Source organism: Rhineura floridana, chromosome 2, assembly GCF_030035675.1.
Source record: "Rhineura floridana isolate rRhiFlo1 chromosome 2, rRhiFlo1.hap2, whole genome shotgun sequence".
NCBI lineage: Eukaryota > Metazoa > Chordata > Lepidosauria > Squamata > Rhineuridae > Rhineura > Rhineura floridana.
The window spans coordinates 183,515,291-183,527,659 of NC_084481.1; positions in this window are offsets into that span (position 1 = coordinate 183,515,291).

Below are 12,369 nucleotides of genomic sequence, written 5' to 3' on the forward strand. Positions count from 1 at the left end.
ATGGACAACTTTTTTGGGAGGGGGTGTTTCTTGTATAAAATAATACAAACTCAAGAAGCTCCATTTTAATTCTACTGCATCCAACTTTTACCCAGACTCTATGCTGTGGAAAAGCAAATGGCAGTATCCAGCTCTGCAGCTCTACTGGTGCAACAGACTTCCATGTGTGCAACAGAAGTTCCTGTTCCTGTCCAACCCTTGCCATACCCTCTAAATCTTGTATCATGATTGTCATGTACCTGTCATAAACCTGACCCGGTTCAGTTTCAGAACTCAGTTCCCAAACCCAGGGCAATTGATCCTGGCAAGGCACAATCCGTGCCTCCCTTACCAGGGCTGAATAGGCTACAACAACCCTGCAAGGTAGGTAGACTGCCACCACCCCTTATACTGGTCAACCACTCTGAGCCAAGGGGAAACCCAAAGTGCCAGAAATAGACCTGCCAAGGATTCCAACAGACAAGAGCCAAAAATGCACTCCTTGTCTTGGAGCCTTAAGGCGAATAACTAAATACATTGTAGTCCATGGGCAAATGGCCAAGGTACCAAATTCAGAGTCACACTCCTCCTGAAACACACTGGTAAATAAGTAGCTTTATTAAATAAACTATAAATGCACAAAAATAGCAGCAAAATGGTTCCTTAAAACCCACACCCAGAGGACCAGGTATAATACAGAGAGTTACAGTCACACACAAAAATAACAACACTGTCTAACCTATTCTATACTTACAAAGAGGTAACACTTGTACAGCTTCATGGTTCCACATCTCCCCAGAGATGCATAGCTAGATAGGAGATAGAAAATGGACTGCCACACTGGTAACACCAATAGGCATGATGGAACCCAGAGGAACAAAGGCTAAACTTTGAATCCTATACTTATGGGAAAGCTCCTAGCAACAGGCAAGAATTAATTAACCAATCAGGGGGCTTCCAGATGATGAAATGCTTCTGGAGTTTTCAAGTCTAACTGGCACATACTCCCCAACCCTGTGGCCTTGATCGTACCAGATTGTACCAAGGTGTTCTTGCTTAATTAACTAGCTTCAGCTGTGAAAAAATGCAAGTCAGTTTTTCACAGAGGCCCTATTTCAGACAACATGAAATCTCCACAATTTTTTTGGGACACAGCCATTTTAAAAATCAGGCGTTCTTGACAATAACATCAACCCCTCTTATTTATTTTGTTTTTAAAATTTGTACACTCCTTAATTGTCAAAACTTCTAAGTCACTTACATAGAACACAAAATATGCATTAATGTTATTAATATCATTCAGAAGTTAAAAACAATTTGATCTAAAAAGATTTCAGTACTTAAATATATACATTATATTGTTTTTTGCAGGTGCCAAAAGACCGAGACGCTGTTAGTGAGTGCCTTCTCTGCCCAGATGGTGGATGTTCACCCTGTTCTGGATGGGGTTACACTCCCCTTGAAAGAACAGGTTCGTAGCTTGGGAGTTCTTTTCAACCCTTCCCTGTCTCTTGAGGCTCAGGTAGCCTCAGTGGCACGGAATGCTTTCTAACATCTCCGATTGGTAGCCCAGCTACGTCCCTATCTGGACAGTGATGACCTCACCTCAGTCGTTCATGCTCTGGTAACTTCTAGATTGGACTACTGCAATGCGCTCTACGTTGGGCTGCCCTTGAAGATAGTTCGGAAACTACAGTTAGTCCAGAATGCAGCGGCCAGATTGTTGACGCGGACCAGAAGGTCCGCTCATATAACACCTGTTTTGGCCCGTCTGCACTGGCTTCCTATTTGTTTCCGGGCTAAATTCAAAGTGCTGGTTTTGACCTATAAAGCCTTACACGGCATGGGACCGCAATACCTGGGGGAGCGCCTCTCCCAATATGAAACTACCCATACACTGCGCTCAACACCTAAGGCCCTCCTCCGAGTACCATCCCATCAAGAAGCTCGGAGGATGGTGACTAGAAATAGGGCCTTTTCAGTTGTGGCTCCCGAACTGTGGAATGGTCTTCCCGATGAGGTGCGCCTGGCGCCGACGCTGCTATCTTTTCGGCGCCTGGTGAAAACCTTTTTATACGCCCAGGCATTTTAAAGTGTATTTTTACAGTATTTTATTACTATGTTGTATTCTGGATGTTGTTTGGTTCTCGTATTGTTTGTGTGTTTTTGTTTTTTGAGTTATTATATTTATTGTATTTATATATTGTGCCTGCTTTTACCTTTTATGTACACCACCCAGAGAGCCTTCGGGCTTAGGGCAGTATATAAATTAAATAAATAAATAAATAAAAATACAGTGAAAGCACCTACCTAATGTAAATGAGCCAAGGGTTCAAAGGGTAGGTGCTGCCACAGCAGCCTTTCCCAACCAGTGTGCCTCCAGATGTTGTTGGACCACAACTCCCATCAGCCTCAGCCAGCATTGCCAATGGTCAGGAAGATGGGAGTTGTGGTCCAACAACATCTGGAGGCACACTGGTTGGGAAAGGCTGTGCCACAGTGAAAGGTCAATTCATTACAAGTGTGGAATGGATATTGTGTGGCACTTGTAAAGGTGCTAGTTCTGAGGATCAAAGTGAACCAGTGAGGATGTATGGGTTAAGGTGATCCCTCCCACTCTTCATCCTTCTCCCACTTGAAACAATTTTTTCCAGATCAATTTTCCTCCTCCTCCTGCCCCTTTCAACAATCCTCATGACTGCATTTTGCAGCAACAAGTCTCTTTGGTCTCCTCTCACTGTTCCAACTCAGAACCTCTTCTCTGATTAGCACAGAGCCAAACAAAATGAGCCATAAACACAACTTGATAAGCAGCAGGCTCCTGAGTGTGCTTGAGCCAATGCTGGATGACTGAGAGCAAAGTGCTAGCTGGGAAATGTAGTCCAGTCCAAGTATTCATGGAATGTATTAAAAAAGAAGTTAGAAAAATGTGAAACCTCTCACTTTCAGCAAGAGTCTTACAGCAACAATGGGAAGACCCTGTGGACACTGCTGCACCTGTGAGCACCATGTTTGGGACTCCAGAAGAAACCAATTTTAATCCCACAATGAGCTGGATAAAAAGAAGAATGGCAGAAGCACTAAATTGTTGTTGTTGTGTGATTATGACTTATGGCAACCCTATGAATCAGCGACCTCCAAGAACATCTGTCATGAACCACCCTGTACAGATCTTGTAAGATCAGGTCTGTGGCTTCCTTTATGGAATCAGTCCATCTCTTGTTTGGTCTTCCTCTTTTTCTACTTCCTATTGTGTTTCCCAGCATTATTGTCTTTTCTAGTGAATCATATCTTCTCATGATGAGTTCAAAGTATGATAACCTCAGTTTCATCATTTGAGCTTCTTGTGATAGTTATGGTTTAATGTGTTCTGACACCCAATTATTTGTCTTTTTCACAGTCCATGCTTTGCCTAAAGCTCTCCTCCAACACCACATTTCAAATGAGTTGATTTTTCTCTTATCCGCTTTTTTCACTGTCCAACTTTCACATCCATACATAGAGATCGGGAATACCATGGTCTGAATGATTCTGACTTTAGTGTTCAGTGATGCATCATTACTTTAGTCTTCTTGACGTTCAGCTGTAGTCCTGCTTTTGTGCTTTACTCTTTAACTTTCATCAGCATTCATTTCAAGTCATTACTGGTTTCTGCTAGTAGTATGGTATGATCTGCATATCTTAAATTATTGATATTTCTCCCTCCAATTTTCACACCTCCTTCATCTTGGTCCAATCCCACTTTCCATATGATATATTCTGCATATAGATTAAACAAATACAGAGATAAAATACATCTCTATCTCACACCCTTTCTGATGGGGAACCAATCGGTTTCTCCATATTCTGTCCTTACAGTAGCCTCTTGTCCAGAGTATAGGTTGCGCACCAGGACAATCAGATGCTGTGGTACCCCCATTTCTTTTAAAGCATTCCATAGTTTTTCATGATCTACACAATCAAAGGCTTTGCTGTAATCTATAAAGCACAGGGTGATTTCCTTCTGAAATTCCTTGGTCCGTTCCATTATCCAATGCATGTTTGCGATATGATCTCTGGTACTTCTTCCCTTTCTAAATCCAGCTTGGATGTCTGGCATTTCTCGCTCCATATATGGTAAGAGCCTTTGCTGTAGTATCTTGAGCTTTACTTTACTTGCATGGGATATTAAGGTATAGTTCCATAATTATTGCATTCTCTGGGATCCCCTTTCTTTTGAACTGGGATATATAGTGAACACTTCCAGTCTGTATTTGTTGTTGACAAATATGAATTAATAATTTATATTAAAACTACTTGTGAGTACAAATAGACATAATAAAATGAAACAGTCATGGATGTGCAGTTCACTGTCTTGGGGAAAACTGAATGAAAGTGCTAACATTAACTTTAGTACTTTCATTGTCAGCATCACCATGCGGAATTAATTTATGGTTAATGAATCTATGCAGCACAACCACAATATTACTGAGTAATGCTAATTGCCTTTGTGGTGTGGAATAATTAATGTGACTTTTGTTCACTCAATATTAGTAGCAGGAATAATTCTTCAGGAAGAAACTGATCACAGACATTTCCATACCTATACAAGGCATTCACACTTAGCTTCCCAGATCAACGTCTTGTTGAGCCTTCTCAGCAAGTATTAAGCAATAACGTTACTGTACAGAAGTTGCTGATGTGAGAAGCAGGTCGACAGAACTGGCATTACTCTTGCACAGCTCATACAAGTGCTGCAGGCCTACAATGGATTTTTTAAAAATTACAAATGCAATTATTATTAGATGCAACGGTGTCCTTCCATTCATGGAAGGGGCTTGGATCCAGTGCAGGCTTCCACAAATATAAAAAATGTAAATGTACTGCCTTCAAGTTGATTCCAACTTATGGCAACCCTATGAATAGGGTTTTCATGAGGCTGAGAGGCAGTGACTGGCCCAAGGTCACCCAGTGAGCTGCATGGCTATGTGGGGATTCAAACCCTAGTCTCCCAGGTTGTAGTCCAACACCTTAACCACTACACCACAGGGATGTGAATTTACCTCCCTCAACATCAATTCTCCCTGCATCTTCCAAAAATCTGCTCTGAAGGGCTGGGGTTGCCATCTTCCACTCTAGAGTAGTGTGAGAGGCAGCATGAACGACTGAAGAGGCAATTGGCAAAAATCCCTACCCTCTTTCTTCCATCAGTGGAAGCCTCCACTGGATCCTTCCATGAATGAAACAGTGCCATTGGATCCATCCAACCCATTAATTTTACACACAGCCACAACCTATGTGGGGATATGCACGACACTTCCCAGTTGCCTGACTAGTGGTAGTCATGGCTTCTGTTTAGACGAAATGCCTTAGCACAGGAATGGGTAGCCTACAGCCATCCAGATGTTGCTGGACTCCAGCTCCCATCAGCTCTAGCCAGCATGGTCAGTGGTCAAGAATGATGGCAGTTGTAATCTAACAACATTCCTCATCCCTGTCTTAGCATTTGCAGCATGTGAACTGGGTCCTCTGCCTTCCTTTGTCGGTATGTTTACCTTAAATTACCTTTCAGTGTTTTTCACACTGTGTATGTCAATGTCTGATTACTCATCCTACTGAACAGAGACTGTAGGAAAGACATTTGCAATGTAAATAAGGATCCTGGTTACTTTTCCTGTATATTCCACAACAAACCCAATCAAAACATTAGAACAGCTGCTTTAAGACTTATGTGTGACAATGTCCATTGGAGTTAGTGGCCCAGAGAAATGTGGGTCCCTTCTCTCTCTTTGGTTAGTGCTTAGCAGTGGAAGCTGGGAGGTACAAAATACATTCCCACCTGTGCCTGTAAACACATACCACATCATCCATTTTTTGTTGTAAGTTGGTATTTACTAGCTTGTTCCTTTGTTAGGATGTAACTTAGCAGAAGTACACATGAGAATTATCATCTTTCAAAAGATGCATGTGGATGGCCACTGTAGCAGTCTCATTACCTTTGGTTAGTGATAGGGCAAAAGTTTCCCTGAACTTTTAGAGTAACATCAATGAACCAGAACCATAAAGAAACACAGCACTGCAAGATTTGGAAGGATATGGGGAATCTGGATGATCTTACAACTGTAAGCCTGGAAGAGATCTAAAGGCTACCCTGTGCTGACAGATGTCGTTTTACACCCCCCTCACAACAAATCAGCACATTTGATAGAATGGCAGCAGGCTTTCAAAGAAGCGAAGTACACCAAAAGATAAGTTTATCATGAATCATTGAATAGTAGAGTTGGAAGGGGCCTGTATGGCCATCAAGTCCAACCCCTGCTCAATGCAGGAATCCAACTTAAAACATTCCCAGCAGGTGGCTGTCCAGCTGCCTCTTGAAGGCCTCCAGTGTTGGAGAGCCCACCACCTGCCTAGGTAATTGGTTTCATTATTGTATCACTCTATCACCTAGAACAGGGATAGCCAGTGTGGTGCCCTCCAAATGTTGTTGGGCTACTATTCCCATCAGTCTCAGCCGGCATGGCCAATGATCAAGCATGATGGGAGTTACAGTCCAACAAAATCTGAAGGGCACCATATTGGTTTTTCCAGATCTAGAAGCCCAAAGCAGCATCCCCTAGGCCTTTATTAGAATTGTGGAGGCTGGCACAATGTGATCTGGGCCTCGCATGGAAAGAGCAGTTATTAATGGGTAGTAGGTCAAACTTAGCTGGCTTCATCTGCAAAGTTACAAGTTAGTACATGTACTGCAGTCAACATTGATCAGCAGAGATTTTAGTTTTCAGCATGTCTGTCTTATCTAATACCCCACCTCCAGTTTAGCCATCTCAGATATTTCACAGAAGAATCAAAATGTCCTTAAATCTCTCTCTCTCTCTCTCTCTCTCTCTCTCTCTCTCTCTCTCTCACACACACACACACACACACACACACACACACACACACACACACACACACACACACACACACAAACAAACTCTTAGGTAATCCTAAACTATCTGAATTTTCCCCAGTGCAATTTTCATCCAGTGCAATTAGCTCATTTAACTCATGTTTTGTGTCTATTTCATGTGCCCAAATATTATTACAAGGGTTTTCCTATCTTCACACTAGTCACTTGGCCTCATAGCATGTCTTTGTAGGGAAGAGAGAATATATTCTGTATTTTGCAGGCTCTAACTGTTTATGATTAACAAAGAGCAGCTGGATATCTGAGTTCTGCTGAGGCTAGAATCTGGGCAAGATGAACAAAAAGTGCTTTCACTTTTACCATTTATTTTTCAAGCTGTAAAAAAAAAACTTCCCATTTTGCAAGAATTTATTTGCCATAGTGCCAGGTATCAGCCTTGCTCCACTCATCGTTTGGATATTTGCCAGGGACAGGCTGTAGAGATTTCAACTTGAATGAAAATATATGCTATGTATTTCAAGGGGCATAAAAACAGTTTCAAATTGCCTTGCATGGTTCTATTTGTATCTTCAAATGACTTTGCTACTGAAGTCTTGGAACTGAGCATATATTCCAAAACTATATTCAGGTTAATGTCTCAGATATAACATAACATTGTCCTGGTTCAGGACACTTAACCTCTGCAAGAGACGCAAATATGGTGACACATCCATGCTGATCCTTTGTAGCCCAGGCATCAGAGCAGGTGGGTACCCCTGAGATGATTGCTCTGCTCTTGGAAAAGAGAGGAATCCCTATCAAGGGAAAGAAAAAGGGCCAGAAGACTAGGCATGAGAATTAGTTGAATGCTCATGTCTTGGGTCTTTGAAAGCTGGTGTGAGAACAGGTTCAGATCCATGGGCAGAAATAAAATAGGTCTTCTCTAACCTGGTGCCTTCCAGATGTTTGGGACCATAACCCCCATTAGCCCCAGCTTGGACTGGTTACACCAATATAGGGTGGAGAAAGAAACAAAGCAAAGAAACATAAGGTTCCTTATGCCTGCTCTAGTGTTTGGATAGGTTTTCTGCAGGAGATTTCATTGGTTTTTGCATACGAATGTTAGCTGAATGCTCTTCTCCTCTTTCCTCATATGAAGTGTACTTGTTGTTTCAGATTCTAGAGATTTTCTTTGTGCTAAAGAACTGACAACTTTTCTCTTAGTACCTGCAGATGGGATCGCTGTGAAAATACATCAGTCACAGCAGTTTAGGTACTGTTCTGCTTCATAAAGTTAGAACAATATGAGGAATACCAGATATATGGAGCTATTTGCAGCGGTTAATATAAATGTTTCTGCTTCATTTTTAAAATGCAATATGAACATTAAAGAGACTTTGAAATCTCTTCCCCATTCTTTTGCAGAATTCAAACAAATCATTTCCCCTCCTGAGTTAGAGGGGCTAAAGATGAGATATCAATCACCCCAAAGTAAAGGATATCAGACTGGAAAGATTTAGGATTAAACTGAAGTTTCTAGCAAAAGAGTTGCTTATTTTAGTGGTGTCTGGTCACTTACTATTTTGGGACAGACATGACTATGGGAAAGATCAAAGTAGTGCAAGCTGTGTTGTCAGACTACTGCTGGGAAGCCTCTATGGAACGGCAATGATGGTTCAAGGAGAAGCATTCTGGTATTTAAATCAAACATTAGCATCAACAAATAATGTCCATCTTGGAGCTGAGGTGAACTGAAGTGCCATTTAGTTCCCATTGTTTGGTTTTTCATCTCTTTTCCAAATAAGCTTTATACCATTAAAATCTGTGTAACTTCCTGCTTAATGGATCCTCTAGGACAAACTCAGTAAGCACTTTTTAAAGTGTTAATTCTGGTTTTATGTTCATACTATCTTACCCATTCCATAGCGTCGCTATTGAGGGATTTAGCAAGATAAGCAAGATGAGATACATCTGCCTTAAATCCAAATTCCAGAAGTATGTTTATTTGTATTAGCACATTGCACTTAGGCAACTAAGGCTATAATCCAAACACCCTTTTGCCGGGCTAGGGTGTGTATGAACTGGGTTGGCCTCTGCCAGCATAGGGCAGGCATGAACATGTGGGCAGGCAGAAGTGCTATAATTGGAAAGTCCCAAAATAGGGTGTTCTGGAGGTGGGGAAAGGCTAAGGTGACCTGGAATGCACTCAGTCTTGACTGACCTGACAGCACTGGCCCCAATCTGGGTCCAATTGCTGTGCCAGCTCCAGATCTTCCCTACCCCTGCCTTCTGTCCCAGCCAGTGCGAGTAAACAGGCATAGGGATGTTAAGAATATAACTGCCCTGCTAGAACAGATAAAAGGCCAGTCCCCTGGGGACATGGTAAGTATAGAAAGACCCTGGCAACTCTCAACAATTGTTCAATTTACACAATTCAAATGACTGTGGGAAAGACAAACACAATTCAGACCACTGGAGTCCATTCATAATCTATTAGAAGAGAGTGAAAATCCACGAAAGAGTTAAATAGTGGACGTTGAAGTTTAGGATGTCGTGTAGGATAATTTCATATCTGAAATTTTGTATGAGTTCCTTCTGGTTTTATATTTATTTATTTACTTATTTATTATTTGATTTATATTCCCACCCTTCCTCCCAGCAGCAGCCCAGGGCAGCAAACAAAAGCATTAAAAACACTTTAAAACATCGTAAAAACAGACTTCAAAATATCATAAAAACAAAACCAAAAAGATAACAGAGATGGCGCCTGTCTAATATTTAAGAGGAGGGAATTCCACAGGGTAGGTGCTGCCACATGAAAGGTCCATTTCCTATGTTGTGCAGAACGGACCTCCTGATAAGATGGTATCTGCAGGAGGCCCTCACCTGCAGAGCACAGGGATCAACTGGGATATATGGGATAAGATGGTCTTTCAGGTATCCTGGTCCCAAGCTGTATAGGGCTTTGTATACCAAGACTAGAACCTTGAACTTGGCCAGGTAGCAAATGGGCAGCCAGTGCAATTCTTTCAGCAGCAGAGTGACATGTTGGCAATAACCTGCCCCAGTGAGCAGTCTCGCCATCATATTTTGCACTAGCTGCAGCTTATGGACCAACCCCAAGGGCAGCCCAACATAGAGTGCATTACAGTAATCCAGCCTGGAAGTTACCAAGGCATGGACAACAGTGGTCATGCTATCCCGGTCCAGAAATGGCCACAGCTGTCTTACCAGCTGAAACTGGTAAAAGGCACTCCTAGCCACTGAGCTCACCTGGGCCTCTAGCGACAAAGATGGATCCAGGAGCACCCCCAGACTATGGATCTGCTCTTTCAGAGGGAGTACAACTCCATCCAAAGCAGGCAACTGACCAATTATCTGAACTCGGGAACCACCAATCCACAGGGATCCTCTGTGGCGCAGAGTGGTAAGCGGTACCAAAGCTCTGCTCATGGCCAGAGTTCGATTCCAACAGAAGGAGGAAGTCGAATCTCCGGTAAAAAGGGGTCGAGGTCCACTCAGCCTTCCATCCATCCATGGTCAGTAAAATGAGTACCCGGCATATGCTGGGGGGTAAAGAAAGGCCGGGGAAGGAACTGGCAATCCCACCCCATATATATGGTCTGCCTTGTAAACGTCGCAAGATGTCACCCTAAGAGTCAGAAACGACTCGCACTATACGTGCGGGGACACCTTTACTTTATTCACACGAAGATACTTCACTGTAGAATATATTATTTCAAGAAATATATTAGTGATAAAAACATTACCATAATGAATCCCTTACATGTGTATATGTGTTGTCACTCATCATCTGTTAGACGGTTATGAGACATTGCAAATTAAGTACCACCATTCATAGGCAATGTGGCCCAAAGATGCAAATTCTACACGGTGACTACTTGCCTCTAAATCAATCACACAGCAGCTTCCAACTCATTCTAATCAAATTCCTGGCCCAAGAATTAAATATAGCTGGTGGAAAGGGGTAGTATATGCTACTTAGACACATTAGAATCTTTGTGAAGTTCTTGTAGGAGACATATTATTAACACTGAATTATATGATCCTCTGCTCTGAGAGTGCAAATCAGTTGTATAGGGGAAAATGGTATACACTGTGCTGGATTGTGTTGACCTTCCTGGCACTGGTGAGTACTTGTCCCAGTGAATTTAAAATTAAAATGATTCATTGCAATAAATGTAGCAAGGCTTGAAATAATAAGGCTCAGCAGGCACATTGACTCCACTGGAACTGTTTGCATGAGTAAATGCATACACTGTAGCCTAAGGAATCTTAATAACAAAATCTCTGTTCCAAAGTTAAACACACCACTACTATACCATAGATAGACATAAGGACCAAACATAGTAACTCCCTCATCTCCATTTGCTTCTTCTTGTGACAATGGACAGAGATTTGAAAACATATTCCAAGGTGTCCTGAGCCCTGTAGTGAACTCTTGGCAAAGTGTAGAGGAGGAGGCGGAAGATTGGGATCTGTAGGAGGGGCCCAGTGGTCTGCAAAGAGAGGGGGTTGAAGCCAGAGAGGACTTCAGTAGCCTGCCCAGCAACAACCCTGCCCCAGAAGCACAGGCTGTGGTAGATGAGATGGGATCTGACAGTGAGCCTCTCATCTCCACACCTTCAGACTCTGCTTTGCCTCCAGGGACACCTCCCACTCTGCCCCTGGGGCAGGAGGAGTCAGAGTTGTGAGCAGAGGGGAGACTGGAGAAGAAATGGTTGAGGGATCTCCTCCCCCATTGCCAAGGACAAGTCCCTGGCTGGACAGGCATGAACAGACTGAGCCCGCTCACCAGTCTGTCCCAGTCCCAATCCAGGAGACATTTCCCATGCAAGTAGTGAGCCCACCAGAGTCTAGTTAAGTGGTCTCAGGGGACACATCTAATTGTTCCAACAACATCTTCACTTGAGCAGCCGTGCCTAGAAATGTCTTGTAGTGTCTTAGAGACCTACATAATTTGTAGTCTGATCTATGTACTGCTCTAGAGTTACATTTCACATTAAAAATAGCAGAGAAAAGTATGTCAGTGATCCCATGTCTGATTCCGATGGGGTTGGCCAGGACACAGGGTATGGAAAGCACTTAGCAAGGAAATAGCACTGCATCAGAGTTAACTGCAGGCAGACCCAGCCTAATGGCACTAACAACACTCCTTCCATGCAGTGCAGCAGAACTAGGCCCTTTATATCAGAAGCAAGCAGAGGATTGGCCATCTAGTGTAGTATGAACTTATGAGGCTGCCTTATACTCGGTCCCTTTATCACAATATTGTATATGGAGTCTATCAACACCTCTCCAGGGTCTTTGCATCATCTGCTACTTTTGCCTGGAGATGATGGAGACTGAACATTCTGAATATATAGCATACAGAATCCCTGTGCCAGGAGAATGCGGGGTTGTTGTGCAACTGAACTGCCTCCCAGTTTGAGCCCTGTGGCATCTGACAACCACTGAAAGACGATAGATGTAGTGAAGGATACAAATGAGGGAGAGAAGAT